The sequence below is a fragment of the Podarcis filfolensis genome (genome assembly GCF_964270895.1).
Source record: "Podarcis filfolensis genome assembly, chromosome: 8".
Classification (NCBI taxonomy): domain Eukaryota; kingdom Metazoa; phylum Chordata; class Lepidosauria; order Squamata; family Lacertidae; genus Podarcis; species Podarcis filfolensis.
In genome coordinates, this window is record NC_139611.1 from 51,812,755 (window position 1) to 51,827,536 (window position 14,782).

A 14,782-nucleotide genomic window follows, 5' to 3' on the forward strand; every position below is an offset into this window, starting at 1 on the left:
GCTATCCAGGCCTCTGTGTAGGGCATATTACAGAGTTTCACAGAAAGAGACAGGTGTCTGCCCTAAAGAAGCTTACAGTCTGAAAGACAAATCAAGCAAGGAGAATGGACATATATTATTGCTTTCAGAAGAAAGATTATATAATTATGTGTTCATATATTTAGTAATTAGATATGTTCCTTAGTTTAATTATCAGTAACTTCAACTCTGGTACAGTTTGGAAAAGTGTGTGAGAACAGTACAACCTTGTAAAAGGTTGAAGGCAGTTTTGAACAGAAAGCTTAAATGAATTCTAATGTAATTTAAAGGAAAGACCATAAACACAGGGAATAATGTCCCTATGGGAAATGTGATTATCCTGATAGAAAGTGCAGAAGCAGCCACTGAAGTTCAGTTGTAAGTTGGCAACTTCATTATTATTGAGCTTGAGACTGGGAAACATAAAATAAAATTTGTTGGTCAGGTGATGCAATATTTTATTCATTAGTATGAAATCTTTTTTTTTTTTAAAGCAGGACTTCTGTGACATTCGTCTTCCCTGCAAATGATAAATCATTAGGGTGTTGCCACAGTTAAGTAAAAATTCCCATGGGCATTACAACCTTCTGTATGGACTTAATGCCAACCTGCAACTTATGAATGCATAGTAAAGTGTAGTATGCTCAGGACCTTGCTTTGGAGGCATATATTTGTGCATGTCTGTCAACGAATTGACACATATTACAACGATCATGTTAGATTGGTCACAGCTCATTTGCCAGAAACTTTTCCCCCAGTTTATTACCATAAATTTGACAATTGCTCATGATACACAAGCTGCTTATGGCCACAGATGAAGGAAATGATTTATACTTTTAGAGAAAACATTTATTCAGGTTACAAATTCTTGAGGTTGCAAAACTGTTACATTAGACATGTATTTTGAAACACACTGCGGGGAGGAAGTATTCCATCTTACTGTGGTATATTTCTTGATTATTTTTGTAGGGAAGATCAATCCAGTTAACAAACAAATTGTTCAGTGTTAAATGGAGTTCAAATAATACCAGCTAAAAGACAAAATATGTAAAGAAACTTACAAATGCTGCATTGGTCACTATGGAATTATCCTGAAGTCAGAGCTGTAACTGGTAAGTGAGTTGTTTGGGCACTAGGCTGTAGGAATCCCATTCTCTCAAATCCAAGAATGCTTTAAGGTCTGAGACATGGTGGGTGGGTGGGGTGGAATCAAAGATTGATTGAACACAACCCTGCAAAGTGTTATGCCTGTTAGATAATGCACCATGTGTCGTTCCATTAACTTCAGCAGATGTTCTCCACAAGCAGAAAAACTTGTAGCTAGAGCTTTGTTGGGCCTTTCTGCAAACTCTACACCTACAAACTCATTCAGATCAACTGCTGAGTAAACATGCATAGAATTCAACTGTTTGTTATTTGGAGAACTGGAAAGACATAACAGTTACAAGCCTAATAAGATGAAGTGGCTTTCAGAAAAGAAAAAACCTCATTCAGAAAGAGTTATGAGGGGAGAGCTGTGTTTTGCTTAACACATGACAAGAATAATAAAATCTGTGCAGCATTGTACTGCAAGATTTGAATCAACAGAACCTTCACTGTTCAGAATTTCAATTGTATGGTCTCAAAGGAAGCATTCAGAGAGAAGTTGGGGAGATGGGGTGAGCGGAAACAGAGTAATAGGTTCGGCTTCAGTCCCCTGGCCTAATTAAGAATATCAGGATGCCAATGTTGACATAAAGGTGGATGGGAATTTTTAAAAATAAAAATAAGAACAAACTACCTTGATTTTGGAACCTCATATCTTTTAATAATGCTGTTTGGTGGTGGCGTTTTGTTGTGGGTAGATGCAAGTTTGGTCTGACAAGCCATAACTGGGACTTCTCTTCACGTGATTGAGGGAAGTCTTATGTAACAGAGTGCCTGGGCACAATGCCAGTCCACACATAAAAACATTGGCAAGTTTCTAGAGTCGAGAAACTACTACAGGCTTCTCAGACATCAGCATAGCAAAAAGATGAGCCCAAGACGTAGCAACTGGGAGTTCTGTTTTTCAGATTTGAAGCACACAGTGTGAGATAAATTAAATCTATGGAAGGAAATGTGACACTCATAAAATTGTAAAACAGTGCCAAAGCTCACAGAAACCAAAAAACAAATACCTTCCTGATACTCTGATACCAATGTACCTCACGTCTCACACTTGTATGAGGTGGCCTCTTCTCAGATCACAACATTGCTTTTTCCTCTTGTTTGCATCTAGCACAAGCTCTCTGTCTTTGCCTTTGAATTATTGCCTGCGCATAAATGACTTCTTGAAAATCTCCATTCTTGGGATAGCTAACCTCCAGTTTGGGGGCCTGATCTGGCTCACCCCAAAAATATTTTTTCTGCCCATCTCCAGGCAATTTGCATGGTGCTGTGGTTGTCCAAATAAGTGAGCCGTGCTGTTCTTCCCAGTTTGTGGGCAGGGAAACAGTGTGGTGGGTGGGGACCATTTCACTGAACTCTTGAGAGTAGGATAATCTCCACCAGTTTCTCAAGGATGGGACTCACCATTAGCAGTGACAACAGTTTACTGGTTTTGGGGTTGCTGTTTTTTTACTACAGCTACAACTCTTTTAGCAGCAGGGCTACCATTTTGCATCCTTTGCAATTCCCCAGATCTAGCACTGTGGGGGAGAGGCAAAGAATAGTGGCCACTGCAGGGATGGATGAATGGTAGCAGAGAATATTATGTGTACACAGAAAATAGCAAGCATTCAATGGCATGACAAAAAGAGAACCAATCTCAAGAAGCTTAAGAAAGATTAATGCATTAAAAAAAATCATGCTCATTATTAGAAGAAAATAATGGTGGCATGCCCCTGAACGCCGAGAAACACAGGTAAGGAAAAAGTTGTTGCAGCAGGCATCAAGAAGCTTGAGGGTTTCCAACAGGCATCTGCTTGGCCACTGAGAGGAGGGTGGACTAAATGGGCCACTGACCCGATGCAGCAGAGCTCTTCTTATGTTCTTAAAATTGTTCAAGGTGGCCTTCTTTTTCTAGGATGTGTGAAAAAGAAGACTTCTCAGAGAATGTCTGTGAAATTCCAGCCCTAACACTGCTCCCCCCCACCCCAACCAAAAAGAAAACCATGAATGTCTTACAGTAAGGAATGTGATAGGAATTGTGCATAGCTAAACTACAGAACTTGTGCCTGCAGGAGGCAGTGATGCCCATCAACTTGGCCAAGAGGATTGGACAAATGGAGGATATGGCTATGCTCTGCTTCCACAGAGGTCGAAATGGTTCTGGATACTAGTTGTGGGAAGCACCTGCTTTCTAATTTGCCACAGGCATCTGGTTGGACACTGTGAGTAACACCATGCTGGACTATACAAACCATTGGTCTGACCCAGCAGATTCGTATGTTCTTAGGAAAATGCACTGGAAAGTGTTGGACAACAATTGCTTGGCACAGCAATGTCTTCCCATAAATGGTAAACGGGGATTGTTGCTCAATAAATAGGTTGTCTAGACGTTACCTAGGCCAAACTGATCTCTCCAAGTTTAACATTTCTCAGAGGGTTGTTGTGCTGATAAAATGAGATAACTTGACACACCCAGAGCCATTTAAAGGGAAAAGTGAGGCAAAAACAGATACATTAAACAGCTATCCCTAGGTAAATGTTTTGTGACAATTCCATTCCTTTTTTAAAATCTTTACCTAGCTTTTCTCATGATCAGTGCATTAAGAGATTACTGCAGATCTTGTAAATCGGGTGCCAATATATATGAAACACCGAAGTGGTTGGATGTTACAAGCCCAGACAAGCATCTCCTTAGCATCACTGGCTTTCTCGAAAGCTTCCCTTTAATTCTGAAAATTAGTAAGCAACAAAAACTTAAATACCTTTCTCCAAGGCTTGACGATGCTTAGGGCCAACGCCAGCCAAGAGGAAGGTTTAATGGGTTTCTTTTTACTCACGCTACTAGTAATGGCAGCAAGGTCTCTAAGGAAATGGTTTGAAAAATCACGAGACTGCTGCAGCTAGCAGGAGTGGTCAGCAGGCTAGCTTAAGGAGAGGGCAAGTGACACACATAGCCCTGTCCTCCATGTCACTGCCACACCTCAGCATCTCGTGCCTGAGGGAGTGGCTTCACTTTGCCCAGTGGTAGTGCCATGCTACCGAAGAATAGCAATACTGTTGCATGCCACCCCAGTCTCCAAGCCATGCAAGATTCAAGGCTTCCAGGTGCTTGTCCAGGGTTCAGTTTCCTTGGAATGAGGGACAGCAGAGACAGTGGCATCTTTAGGATACAGTATATGGTTTATTTACACCTGAGCCTACAATGGAGAGGCTCACAGCAGTAACACCCCAAGAGGGTCTGGCTTCTCTCATAGCCACAGCCTTGGATTCCAACAGAAATCAGGCATGGCTCTGTCTCCTAGCCTACAGCCCACCCATTTGGTTTCTAGCACAGAGCTACTTCCTTTGTTACCTTAATGGCCCGTACTTAGAAGACCATTACCTAAAAGATATTTATTGAAGTTTTACAAAAACATAAGTTTACAAAATGAAAAAAGGTCATATAAAAAGAAAAAGATACAAAAAAGAGAACATAGAAAAATACATAAAAAAGAAAAAAGAGGAATAAAAATACAAAATACAAAAGACAAATAGCTAAAAAAGAATTAAAAACAAATCCGCTTTTTGTAACTTTGAACTCATTAGCTTATTTCCTTGGCCTCCTCACACCTCCCCTTTTTGTATTCCCATTTAAATAATCAAATCAGCAAATCCTTACCCTCTTTCGTTTATCTTAACTCTGTGTCTTAACATATTATAACTCTATATTTTCATCCATTATCAATTCATTTTTGCATATTCTTATTAACTTTGTTGCTAATGCCACTTATTTTCAATCCAACATCATTTTAACATTCATTAATTTTACAGTATTTCTGAAGATAGTCTTTAAATTTCTTCTAGTCTTCTTCCACCAACTCTTCTCCCAGGTCTCGGATTCTGCCAGTCATTTCCGCCAATTCCATATAATCCGTCACCTTCACCTGCCACTCTTCCAGGGTGAGTAGCTCTTGTGTCTTCCAATACTTTGCAATAAGTATTCTTGCTGCTGTTGTTGCATACATAAAGAAAGTTCTATCCTTCTTTGGCACCAATTGGCCGACTATGCCCAGGAGAAAGGCCTCTGGTTTCTTAGAAGACCATTACCTAACCAGAAAGCTAGCTTGACTATTCCAGGAATTGAATCCATGCTACATGAATTAGAAGGATACATGAATTAGAAGGGGGCTCAGGCATACAGCCTACCCCTCCAACTCACATCAACACATTTTTGACTCAAAAGCACTTGCTGGTATTCATTTTGCATTTCCCAGCCTGAACTGGGAAGTCGGGGGAAGGGCACTTTCCCCATGTTGTTGGATATTAACCTGTTAAATCTTATCTGGAGGCTGATGTCAGAATCCATGCCTGCTAAGAACAGAAGTGCCAGGGGATTAGTGGGAACATGGTGGTCACAAGATGAAGCAAGGTAAATTCTAGGTATACTTTGTCAACTCCAGCCCTTCCTAGCTCTGAGGTTCCTCCTTCCCAGATTACTCAGAGAAGCTGGAAGGGAGACAACGGTTGGTCTCTCCCCCCCCCCCCCATGTCTTATGATCATGTTGTACCTTCTATTAACATTTATAGAAGTTACCGATGTACATCAAAGGGAAACAAACTCCTTTCATCTTTCAGACAGGCCCAAACACACATCGGCACATTCAAAGACATACCAATTCCTACTAGAATTATAGCCAGAGGGCATCACCCCACCAAATCCATCTTCGTGTGAGCTCAATAAAGGGAAAGCTAACCCAGTTTGTTGGCCTTATGAGATGATAGGAGACCTATAGGCACCTAAAGTTTTGGGGTGGGACAAGTTGTTGTTTTTTAAGTGAAACTGCATGTTCAAGTGCCAAATATCCAATTTCATAGTTCTTCAAAATGCCTAATTTCAAGGGTGGAGGCACTTAGGCTCTCACATATGTCAGTCTCTGGCGTGATGTACCTGCACCACTCACTCCTGTCTCCTCTGAGCAATACTGGGTGCTTGCAGGTCCCTCCATGCTGGCGTTTTTTTGGCAACAGTTTCCTGACACAATAACCATCCATTGATGGAAGATTCATTCTGCTTCCCCATTGCGAATGTATTATTACTGTCCAGGCAGGCTTTAGCACTAAAAAGCAGGACAAATAAAGAAAAAAAACCTACAGAAATTATGGAATAATTAAGAAATTATGGCATGTCAGCAGGAAGCTACAGGGCATTGTGCACTGACTGTAAGTGCAATAGTATGACTGCCCCAAAAATGTCGCAGGCACAAAAAATAATGAAAGGAGGATCACATACAGCTGCCCCAAGAGCATCATGACCAAGAATCACCATGAATGTGGGGCTCCTCCCAGCCCAGTGTGTTTTTGACATTGATATAATCAACAGTTGTGATCTGTTCATGCTGGTTATTGTGTCAAAGGCACACACAGACATGCATACACACCACCTTGGGGCGTAATGACACCTCTGGAGCAAGCTCAAATCTTGCTTTTACAGATGTAAACAGCACTAAGCAGGTAGTAATAATCTGGCCAGGGGGCTACTTGCTAGTGTTGGTTTGAAGATGGGTTATAAATGTAATAAATAAAAGAGTTCTCCTTTTTTTCTTTTCCCTTTGACTGCCTAGGACTACTGAGCATGCTCAGTCCTCATGGGCTTTTGGTTAAGGGAATTGCCCCTTTCAGAGTTGTGGTTTTAAATTACTTATATAGGCTTCAGATTTCCCTCAAGGATACCAATATTGTCCTCTTCTTTTGTAGGGATTCTGCTTTAGCTCCAGGCCTGTCAGAACTCAGCACCTAAGCTGACGCAGGTTTGCAGTCGATACTCAAATGAAGAGCTAAGAAATCATTGGTTCATTGGTTTGGGGCTGACTCTGAGCACATGTCTGGATCCACTAGGAGCCTGGCTTCAAGGGAGCATGTCTCTGGGTCCCAGGAAGGGCTGTCTGTCCAATCCAGTGGGGCTAGAAGCGAGCTGTCATGAAATCCCAGTTAGCTCCCCAAAGTGGCAACCAAGCATCAGGAGGCCTAGAATAAAAAGAGAATATTTGATGTTTGTGATTTCAAATGTTCAAAGCAATGCGCACATACATAATCTGGTCATAAATTGGGGAGGGGAAATGCAGTCTTCAGCCTAATTTCATGCAGCGGGGAGCCTGGAGGGAGAGGAGGGCATGGGAAAATGGAGAAAAGCCAAGACAGATTGGCTGAAGCAGAAAGAAAAGGGAAGCACCCTGCAAGCAATCAGGCCTGGCAAGAGGTATCTGTCCCTCTTCTGGCAGCTCATGGAGTGGAAAAGATGAGGGAGATGTGTTAGAAAGAGAGTGAGAAGGGGTGTCAGAAAGAAAGGATGGGAGAGTAGGAGAAAGGGAAATGGGGGAGAAAGGGAAGCCAGTTTGCATCCCCCAAAAATGCATATAACAGTGTATACATCAGGGAGAAGTGTGCATATAAATGCATATAGTAGTGGAAATAACACAAAAATGTATTAGAAAAAGAATTCCTCACATAAATTTGTGCAGTAGTCAAAATTGCATACAAAAATGTTCATATTAAGAGCAATGTGTACTAAGATGCTGGTTTATTTTCATGAAGAGTTTTACCAAATGCAAACTGATGCAGAAATGCGGAGAACAGGACTTAAGGCTGGGAAAGTGAGAAACTTAAGAGAAGTCCAAATTTACAGATTCATCTATCCCTGTTAAAAAAACTGAATTACCACAAGCTAATTGCCCTACATAACAGTGTTGCCTTTTCTGGCAGTACCCAAGGTAGATGAGTCAGCAACTGGGATTGGTTATATAAATCTGAACATCAATCAGAAAATAATTAATTGGTGATATTGGAGTGAGGATGTGCCAATGATGCCTGCTTGTTTATTAGTTTGTAGAGATAATATATATATAGGTAGGCATGAGATCAGATGAATTCATGGAAACTGGCTATTCATAATATGAGAAATATCTCACAGAAAATTTCCCTTAACAGTGTATGCAGTGTTCTGCAGAAATAGTAAAGGTAAAGGTAAAGGGACCCCTGACCATTAGGTCCAGTCGTGACCAACTCTGGGGTTGCGGCGCTCATCTCGCTTTACTGGCCAAGGGACCCGGCGTACAGCTTCCGGGTCACGTGGCCAGCATGACTAAGCCGCTTCTGGCGAACCAGAGCAGAACACGGAAACGCCGTTTACATACCCACTGGAACAGTACCTATTTATCTTTTTTTTTAATAAGATATTTATTAAAGTTTTTGGGAATACAACAAGAAAAATAAAAAAACCCTCATTTTAAACAAGAAAAGATAAAATACAAAAAAGAAAAAAAGAAAAATCAAAAAGAAAAAACAGAGAATTGAAATCCATTAAGCAAAAAAGAAAAATCAATAAAAAATACAGCACATCTTCCCATTACTGATCTTTCATTAGCTTATTTCCCTGACCTCCTCATACCTCCCTTTTTTGTATTCTAAGTCAATTATCCATTTCAGCAAATCCTTTCCCTCTTTTCAAATTTTTGTCCTGTAAATTTATCTTGAAATTAATATACCTTTACTTTCCCTCCTTTCACCAATTAACAGTCTATTTTTCCTAAATCTTTGTAACATTTCTGCTAAAATCACATAAATTCATTCCAACATCATTCTAACATTCATTAATCTTGCAATGTTTCTGTAAATAGTCTTTGAATTTCTTCCAATCTTCCTCCACTGACTCTTCTCCCTGGTCTCGGATTCTGCCAGTCATTTCCGCCAGTTCCATGTAGTCCATCACCTTCATCTGCCATTCTTCCAGGGTGGGTAGATCTTGTGTCTTCCAATGCTTTGCGATAAGTATTCTTGCTGCTGTTGTTGCATACATAAAGAAAGTTCTATCCTTCTTTGGCACCAATTGGCCGACCATGCCCTGGAGAAAGGCCTCTGGTTTCTTCAGAAAGGTATATTTAAATACCTTTTTCATTTCGTTATAGATCATCTCCCAGAAAGCCTTAATCCTTGGGCATGTCCACCAAAGGTGAAAGAATGTACCTTCAGTCTCTTTACATTTCCAATGTTTATTATCGGGCGAATGATAAATTTTCGCAAGCTTGACTGGTGTCATGTACCACCTGTATATCATTTTCATTATAAGGCATTACATGCCGTGAACTTCATACCTGTGGTCCATAACTGTTCCCAGTCAGCCATCATAATGTTGTGTCCAACATCTTGTGCCCATTTAATCATAACAGATTTCACCGTTTCATCCTGAGTATTCCATTTCAACAGCAAGTTATACATTCTTGACAAATTCTTAGTTTTGGAATCTAACAGTTCTGTTTCCAATTTTGATTTTTCCACCTGGAAGCCAATTTTTTTATCCAAATTATATGCCTCCATTATCTGATAATAGTGAAGCCAATCTCGCACTCTATTTTTTAATTTTTCAAAACTCTGCAATTTATCTACTTGCACTTTGACATGCTTTAGAACTGCTAGGTTGGCAGGAGCTGGGACTGAGCAATGGGAGCTCACCCCGTCGTGGGGATTTGAACCGCTGACCTTCTGATCGGCTCTGTGGTTTAACCCACAGCGCCACCCGCGTCGCTGCAGAAATAGTAAATCTTGATTAAATCATGGTGGGGTGATACAGGATGTCATTTGAGGATAATGTCTTATGTGGATGTGGCACCAAACTTTCACACATGCACAGCACTAAGCCCACAATAGCCTGCTGTGCAGAAGCAACCAGCATCTAAGCATGACTTGTCTCACATCCATCTTCTACATGGTAATGCAGCATTGGCTAAACTGGCACCCTTCAGATGTTACTAGACTGAAATTCCCATTAGCCCCAGTCAGCGCTCTATGACTATTAGCACCCATAGACTATTGTTTTCAATATCTAATCTGCTAGTTTCCAGAACACACTGATGAAGTCAACAATATCTAATCTTCTGGGGCACCCAACCTAGGGATCAGGAGTATGTATTCCCGTTGTTCATTGGGTGGAGGTGTTGTATGTATTTTGTGAGGCACCCTCCCTAGCAGATAAGAAACTGGAAACTCAGCTACCATAAAGCCTTGCCTCAGCCTTGCCCAGCATGGAGTCCACTAGATGCCTTTGATTACAACATCCATTAGCCTCAGCAGGGGGAACCTGTGGTCTGCAACTCCCATCATCCCCAGCCATGTTGGCTAGGCCTGATAGGAGTTATAGTGCAAAACATCTGGAAGGTGCCAGGTCAGGGAAGGATGTTCAAGTAACAGAGATGGGAAGCATTTCCCACCTCTGTGGTGTAGTGGTTAAGAGCGGTAGTCTCGTAATCTGGTGAACCGGGTTCGTGTCTCTGTTCCTCCACATGCAGCTGCTGGGTGACCTTGGGCTAGTCACACTTCTCTGAAGTCACTCGCCTCACAGAGTGTTTGTTGTGGGGGAGGAAGGGAAAGGAGAATGTTAACCGCTTTGAGACTCCTTCAGATAGTGATAAAGCGGGATATCAAATCCAAACTCTTCTTCTCTTGTCTGAGACTCCTGCTAAGCCATTTGGAGTCTGACTACGGCATATGGCAGCCTTGAACCTGTAGTTTCTGTGAAGGAGTTTCTCCCATCTTCATTTTTCCTTTCGTTTGGTGGCCTGCATGGGTAAGGAAAACAAAAGCACTTTCATCATTCTTCCAGCTTGCAAAAGAGTTTCACATCTCCTTGCCCACTAGGTGCTAAATTATAAGGCGTGCAAGTGCTAATGTGCAATTTTCAGGGATTGGCAATAAATGCAGATGTCTTACCCACAGCCTGCCAGCTGAGCCACCACAAAGTGAAAGGCGTGCACTCCGCCTAATTTAGGTTTTACAAGGCACAGTGGTCTGGAGGCAACAGCTAGGGAAATAGAAAATACACATCACAGGTGCCGGTTTGACCACTCATTTGCTCTGTGGCTTGGGAAGACAAGTTGTTTAAAGCACTATGTCCAAATTAGAGCAAGTGGTAAAGGCTTCTACTTCTATACTTAGCTCTCTCTCTCTGACCTAGTTTTAAAGTGAGCACAAAGGCTTTACTTTAAATTGAAAAATTGCAAGCACTAACAGGCCTAGGCATGAAATCACTATGTTGCCTCTCCTTGCCTTGAGGTCTGCATCTGTAAAATGGGCATAGGGACAACTCCATTTGTTCTGTACAATTCATTAAAAATAAGCTGTTGGGTAAATTTCAATTATTAAATTAGATTACGATTTATTTAACAGATTTTTATCCTGACTTTCTTCCAAAAAACTCAGGTGCAGATACAAGGTTCGTCCCACTCCTAGTGTTATCCTTACAACAACCCTGTGAGGTGGGTTAGGATGAGAGATAGTAAGTGGCCTGAGATTGCCCAGTGAACTTCATGGCTGAGCAAAGAATCTATTTTATATTTCATCTTTCATATGCAAGAATCCTCCAGGAGTTCATTCGATAGTTTAACCCCAATTTGTGGGCTTGTGAACATTTGTTAGAGAGGGGTGATTCAGGAAACCATTCCACCAGCACCCCCCACCCAAAGGGTTGTAGTCACCACACTGTGGGAATTAAGTAGAACTAAGTTGGCTGAAGGATGTTCAATATGCAAAGTTATTGGCAGCCACACAATGCTCTGGACAAGCTGGCAAGCCCTTTGACACTGTGGTGGTCCAGCATGGTACAATTTGTACCACAAATTGGTATGTGGTTCAGGAAAGAGGAAAAAATGCTTCTCTGCATCTGGGCTGCTTTCAGACGGAGCTATTTCCAGGTGGGATTCAATAAAGTACAGTCAAATTCAGGGTGTGCAATTAAAGATGACCTGGCACTGTTGCACAACCTACCTGCTCCCCCTTACATGTCAAAAGAACAATTTGAGGATGAAAAGGAGAGTGCAAAATAACAATTGCTTGGCACAACATCAGGGACTTCCTTGCCTGTTTATTGAGCATTAACTATGATTTGTTTGCAGAGTGTTTAGACGACGTTGCATCAAGCAAACGCCCCCCCCCTTTCCTGCGCACTTTGCCATCACTTTCTTTATGCTAACAGTCGGCGGGGCTGGGAAATGGGGGTATGTCTGTTGCGCAAGATTGTCCAATTGCGCACTTTGCATTCGCTGACAATCTGGAAGCACTGGATGTCCTCCAAACTTTGGGTAAACAAATCACGATGGATGCTCAGTTGAAAGGTCTTCTGGAAGGGACCACGGTGACAACAGCTTTTTAACCCCCCCCCCAAGTAAATCCAAATTATATAGGGGGAGCCCTTTTGATGCCGGGAAACTTTTGCACGCATCACCAAGACAACCCGCCCCCCCAAGCCGCTCTCTGCAAGCACCCACCGCTTTGGAGGATGGCCGCACCCCTCCCACCTGGGCTGCACACGGCCGTGAGAACCCTCCGGTGCGGAAAGCAAGGCGTGTCCGCGCCCGCCAGCCCACTGATCATCCCGCATTGCTCCGCCAGGCAGGCGAGCGCCCGACCAGCCGCTTTGTTGGCGGAGGGCGGAGCCGCAGGGAGAGCGCCGTGCGCACGGGACGCGGGCAGAGGCGGAGCCCGGTTGCTTTGCACGCGGTGCCGGCGGGAAATAAAAAGCGGGGCGGACGGCACTGCGGAGCTCAGCTGCTAACCGATCACCCGGACGTCGTCTTAGCTGCTGGAGAGATCAAGCCCAGGAGAAATGGATTCTCAAGACTGTCCCTGTTCTAGTGGTGAGGAAACTTCCCTTCCTTCCTCTTTCTATTCATTCCGCTTGCTCATCCTTCTCTCCTTACATCTGGATCCCACCCGCTTTCCCTTCCGATCTGCCTCTCTCCCTCTTTCCCCTGCTTCTGCTGCTTGGCAAGGCGCTGCTTCGGGCCACGTGGAGCGCTCTGTTTTTGACTTGGATTCTCTGCGTCCCTATCAACGAGGGACGCTCTTTCCTCTTTCTGACTCGAGGGCGAATCAGGCCGGTTGTGTGACAGGCGAGGGGAGGAGGCTGACCTAAGATGATGTCCGCTGTTGCCAGGATGAGTTTGGGTCAGCCTTGTCTACCACCCTCAGACACACGTCGCTTGGACTACAACTCCCATCAGCCGCCGATGGGGGTTGTAAGTCCAAAGCATCTGGAAGGGCATTAGAAAGAGGGTACCAACGTGGCGGCGAGGGAGTATGTCTTTTCCCTGCCGCCACCTCCTCCTCCTTTTATTATTATTTCTTATTTATTGAATTTATATACCGCCCTATACCGGAGGTCTTTTGTTTCTTCCTTTCTGCTATATCTCTACACTGTGCTACAATAAAATCGTTGTCAAGTGTTCAAGTTTCTGGAGGAATATTTAAGTCCTATAGAACGCTTTATTGCCCTTTTGCGAGGTGTTTATTAGGGGGAAGGAGAAAATTAATTGCTTCCTAAATTCTTCTAGGCTTCTGAAGGCTTCTTTGCTAAGTGTCAATGTAAATGTGCGCAGGAGATGCTAAGTTTGTAATTGTAATGGGATTCCACCCTTCCTCTTTTAGGTGGTTCATGCACCTGTGGCAACAACTGTCAGTGCAAAAACTGCAAGTGCAAGTCATGCAGAAAGAGTGAGTATGAACAGTTCCTTCCTTTCCTATGTATTTTGTTCCTGGGAGCAGTCCTTTTCTTTTCCCTTTTTTAGCACTGGAATGGCAAAAACCACAATCGGATGCAGCACATGGGAAAATTACTGTATTTACTTGAATCTAATGGTCACCTTTTTTGGCCAAATTACATTGCGAAAAACAAGGTGTGCATTCGATTCGATGGTACATTTACATTTGTCAGCAAATACTTTTTTTGGTTTCAAGGTTCTGAAAACTGAGGTGCGCGTTAGATCCAATGGCGCATTAGACTCGAGTAGATACAGTACTTGGGACAAGAGTAGGTAGGATGGGACTGGCCCTAACTTTCATGCTGTGTTAGAGAGCGAATTTTGTGGACATAACCCTGCATGTCTGACATTCAGCAAGTTGTTACCAAGTGTGCATGAAGCACTGGTTGGCTAGTGTAACTGCGACTTCATGTATGGTAGCCATAGGTCAGTTTGCAGGTTTTATTTTTATTTATTGAGCAAGAATTATTATATAGTGCTTAATAAGAACTCAAGTGGTTTACATAAAATAGCATGAATCTATTTAAAAGCAGCAATTATAAACAGAAGATATAAGGTAAAGTTATCTAACTATAAATATAGATAACATGAGTTTTTATTATGTACATTTTAAAAAATGATATTATTTGTACTTGAAGTCCACCTGGACTGAAGGGTTCCAGGGCAGGGTAGAAAAATTTCACAGCTGAAAATGGGTACAAAAGTATCATTAAAACCATACAATAAAACCCCAGAGTTGATTTTTAGTGACGGAGTAGAATTTCCACCAGAGAAAAGAGCCAGATGTAGCAGCTGAGACTATGCAATAGCCCTGGGAGCAAATGTGAAGGATGCTCGCTTCAAAAAGGGCACCTTAGCTCTTTGGACCCTACTGTGTTCTATTTTCACCACCATTTCCAGGGCTCCTTAGAATGACCTTGTTTTTCAGTAACAGACTCGCATTATAGCCACAAATCCGAAAATTCTAGCATCCTTTCCCTGCTTGTATTGCTCCATGCAAGAGCATATCTTTTTCATGGAACATAAAGCAGAGAATATCATTCAGTTGATCCCTGTTGAAATGGCATTGC

General features: G+C 42.4%; 2 long non-coding RNA genes across 2 annotated transcripts; one reads left to right on the forward strand and one right to left on the reverse strand.

Annotated features, from left to right (window-relative positions):
* Positions 1-4,308: 4,308 nt before the first annotated feature.
* Positions 4,309-12,782, reverse strand: LOC310767729. The gene is made up of 3 exons (XR_014551035.1): positions 10,513-12,782; positions 5,236-7,152; positions 4,309-4,531 (listed from the first exon to the last, which is right to left on the reverse strand). It is a non-coding gene; the product is annotated as an uncharacterized lncRNA (long non-coding RNA).
* Positions 12,783-12,815: 33 nt separating this feature from the next.
* LOC310767731 lies at positions 12,816-13,397 on the forward strand. The gene is made up of 2 exons (XR_014551037.1): positions 12,816-13,187; positions 13,225-13,397. It is a non-coding gene; the product is annotated as an uncharacterized lncRNA (long non-coding RNA).
* The last annotated feature ends 1,385 nt before the right edge of the window (positions 13,398-14,782 follow it).